The sequence below is a fragment of the Ciconia boyciana genome, chromosome 5, assembly GCF_034638445.1.
Source record: "Ciconia boyciana chromosome 5, ASM3463844v1, whole genome shotgun sequence".
Classification (NCBI taxonomy): domain Eukaryota; kingdom Metazoa; phylum Chordata; class Aves; order Ciconiiformes; family Ciconiidae; genus Ciconia; species Ciconia boyciana.
Window position 1 is genome coordinate 35687938 of NC_132938.1, and position 4320 is coordinate 35692257.

Below are 4320 nucleotides of genomic sequence, written 5' to 3' on the forward strand. Positions count from 1 at the left end.
TAAAAAAGAGAAAAGAAGTTCCCTAATATAGAGGTAGATTGTCCCACAGAGTTTAGACATCTGGACCTAATGAAAAAGTAGAGAAAGGACATCTAAAATCAGCTGAAACTAGAAAAAACAGACAAATAAGCAAACGAAAAAATCCCTCATCCAATCTTCTGTAAACAAGATCGGACCAAGATACCATAAACTGTTCATTTTATATACCTGAGCTACAAAGCAAGGGCCAAAGTATTGGTATGTCATTCCTCTTGGAAATTAATTTTATTCACCAGGTCAGTACAATTAAAACTTTGCCTTTAAGACATCAGTGGAAGGGAATAAGACTTACTTGCTTTTTTTTTCCCCTCAATGACGTCTCTTCAGTAGCAGACAGGAATTTGCCCTGTTTTCAGTTTGTATAACATCATACTGTGCTTAAATAACCTACAGGGTGAAATTCAACCTGATGTAGCTTCACTTCCTTCAGGAAAATACAGCTATATTTTCCTTAGCAAGCTACTCTTCAGAGGTGTGATATAACATCTGAAATACAGCATTTTAAGGATCAGAGGGAAACGTCACCCATGGGGTACAGTGATGCTGAGAAATACAGAAGCCACAGCTCCTCACAGAGGACAAAGTTTAAACAAAGATACAACAAACCCAACAATGCTGGGTCACAGTAAACTGAGAAAAGTCAAGCAAACATGAATGGGTCATGCTTCACTTACAGTCCTACAAGCTACATCCAGTAAACATCCTTCAAACAACAATAACTTTAATCTACTTTTCTAAATACTCAGCGTATGCATTTTCTTTAGACAGAGGCATAAAAACAGAGAGCATGCTTTTGCTCTTGAGCTATTTTCTTCTTTTCTGTCTATCTATATAGTTTCTATACAGTTTGGAAGCTCAGTTTCAAAATTAAAATTTAATTAAGGAGGAGTAATTAGTCAAATTTCTATAAGGATTATGCCATTCCACACAGGTCCTCAAATACAGGCATATAGGGAACTCCTGGAAAGTAAAGATGGAAATAAAATTAAAAAATTAAAAATAACAGAAGGTAACTTCAGGGACTTCTTATCTTAAAACAACTGTGCAAGCATTAAATAATTGCTACAAATGGTTGCTTTGTCACAGCAAAGGATGTATCCGACTAACGTATCATGGTTTTGCTTCTATGTTATCCAATAATAAATCCTAACTGCTGCAATTCTATCCCTTATTCATAGGTACAGTGTATAGATCTACAGGCTGAAAACCATCGACATAAGCAGTATGCTGTTTGCAAGTCTGCTTGGTCAGTCTCCTCATATTATACACAGTAGTCACTTAGGTCACATGGTGCCTTTTTGTGGTCTTGCTGGATGACTTGAATTTTTTTAAACAGGAGGATAATAAAAAATGACAGGCAATAATTAAGAGCAAATGCTGTTGTATCTACTAGCTATTTTGAATGTGAAAATCAGGTATGTTTGAACTAATTTACATTTCGAAGACTTAAGAAGTTACATGGATTTCAGTTACACCTTTTTACCTGAGGAGGAAGAATGTATTGTCTAGTCTTTGGAAAATATTTATTCCTACTTAGGATTAACCTATAGATAGAAAGTCTACAGATATTACTATCTGTACAAGAGAAGCATGACTAACATTCATTTTTCTCTTCAGAAATCCTATAGTCGGCAGAATCATGTTCTTGAGATACTGTGAAGTCTGTGCTGCTCAATGACTCTCTTCACCCTTAAAGATCTTCCTTCTAATTAAACTTTATATTAACAACTGAATGCAGACAGGTTTTCCTGCTTTCAATTAGACGAAGTTAGTAATTCAGTGGCTATATGCACATTAATTTACCTAGAACTTAATGGAATTTGCCTACCCAGTTTCAATTGATACTCACAATCGCAGAGCTATGCTGAAGCTCCATTCACATTCCATATATTCTTGCCTGGTGAAAAAATAGTTGCACATGCATGTGATTGCCTCTTTGGATCCCTTTCAAAGCCTTCTTTAGGAATCTGAATACGCCCTTCTGTGGGAAAAACTTCAGAAACAAAAAAAGGAATGAAAACTCTTTAAGACCATCCTTCCTCCCAGAAGTTTCTCAGAACTTGATTGAGGGTTTCAGATACAAGGGATCCTAAAAGAGCAGGAAGGATCAAAGCCCCCAGCATCAAAACATTTTGGTTTCACCTTTCACTGCACCTCCTACTTGTAGCCATTGGTGTAGAAACAGTAAAGCACAGAGAGGGAGGAGATGCAGCTCTGGGAAAGATGTTTAAATGGGAATTCCACTGTGGAGGGAGCCTGGCAGAAAGGTTATCTAAGTTGTACTATTTTTCTGCTTTGATCCCTGCTGGGAAAATACGCACCTTTCACTTTCTCAATGTCTGCCATCCCAAAGAAATTGCAGAGTATCCAGAGCTACAAAAGAATTGTGTAATCTATACGTACAGACACACAAGCACACACAAACATACTGAAAGCATAAATCAGCAGACACTTCCAGTGATTCATTCACTGTGAAATCATACTCTGCCAAATCAACGAGTTACTGCTGTGTAACCGAAGGTAAATTTCACTCATCATGTACAACTCATATCTATTGTGTTTGGCAGGATTTTGTCAAAGAGTAATTGAAAAAAATGATTCTATATTATGCATGAATAGTATTGTAGACATCACAGACTATAATGTGAACGATATCTTTAAAATTTTAGTTTTGAACCACAGCATTTTGGGCACAGTGAAAGAAGTCGAAGCATTTGGTGGTTACATGAAAATTTTCATTAGAAAAGTAGGTTTATTTTATGCTTCCTTTTATACCTAGATCAAAGAAGCTTGTGATGTGCCTCATGATTCTAAATAATATTATGTCTGTCCCCAAGGTCTTCACATATCCCAAGAGAACTGGCAATATACATCAATTGCTGTATAGGTGTAAAGTATAATAAATGGATCTTGGTGTACTAGCTATTATAAATTATAGCTCCTCATGTTTTACTGATTGGTATGAGAGCATCTGTATTGACTTACAAATGATGCTCAGGGAAGTGCATACATGTTCTACCTGCTTATGAGCTGAATTACTGACAAGCCCTTGGAAGATGGGTGCTTCTCAGACCCTACACAGCATAAATAACTATGAAGAAGTCCGACATAGCATCGTTTAATCTCTTTCCTGATGCTTGAACTGTAGGTGTCTGTGTTTTTGCATGTGGAAGGCATGAAGAAAAAACAAACAACTGTTCATACATTGTTATTAATCATTTAGAGTGAAGTAACTATCCCACATTTGTATGAGCTCAATCTATCCAATGTGCAATTAATTAGATGTGGGGATCAAAGCTGCTTGTTCCTTTTGATGTATTATTTTTATAATATATTTTTAAATGTTCTGTCTTTTCTTTTGATGCCAGCAAAGAATAATAGAATGGCATGTGACATGTGAACATAGATGTTCACACTGAGTTAATACAACACATGCAGAGGTTGAAGCTAAACAAGAAATTTTGCACTAATTTATTCCTTATGTAAATTACAGAAAATTATGGTAAGGAAGACCATTCAGAAGGACATACATTCATTTCTACTGACTTAGTTCATGGGTTAGGATTGTCAAGGCCATTTAAAGGACAAGGGTGCCCAGCATGAAAATTAAATAAACAATTGTTTATTTATGATATTCATGTAATCTCTGGATCAGTTGTTTTGGTTTTGGTTTGGTTTTTTTTTTCCCGGGAACTTAAAACATCACAGCTTTATTGCTATCCCATCTTTTTAATATCAAGGAAAGGGCACATTGGTCCAAGTGGTTCTCGTTATATGCCTGGAATATGATTACAGAAAATCCCTTCATGGCAGTTCTTGCTTTGTGGGCCTGGGGGTGTGTTTGGGAGGGCAGACAGTCCTGACACTGTCTGATTTAAGAACAATCTCTTTCTACCTTAGTTACTAAAAGAAGAATATAAGAATGGTCATAACGGGCCCATCTAGCTCAGTATCCTGCGCTCTAATCGTGGACAACAGAGGCACCATGGAAAGAATATTACCAGGTAACAGCCAAACGGCTGGGCCCAGAGGCTTGTGATCAGCGGCACAAAGCCCAACTGGAGGCGAGTCAGTGTATACCCCAGAAGTTGATACCGCGGCCAATGTTATTTAACACGTTCATTAATGAGCCGCAACATAGAACTCCTCAGGCGAGGGGAGGCTGAGAGCTGGGACTGTTCTGCATGGAGAAGAAAAGGCTCAGGGGGATCTTATCAACGTGTAAAAATATCATATGAGAGGGAAAGAAGATGAGGGAGCCTGACTCTTCTCAGTGGTGCC

At 37.4% G+C, this 4320-nt stretch overlaps 1 long non-coding RNA gene across 1 annotated transcript; it reads right to left on the reverse strand.

Moving 5' to 3' along the window:
- Positions 1–330: 330 nt before the first annotated feature.
- Positions 331–2424, reverse strand: LOC140652271 (uncharacterized). The gene is made up of 3 exons (XR_012042714.1): positions 2361–2424; positions 1889–2032; positions 331–426 (listed from the first exon to the last, which is right to left on the reverse strand). It is a non-coding gene; the product is annotated as an uncharacterized lncRNA (long non-coding RNA).
- Positions 2425–4320: the final 1896 nt, after the last annotated feature.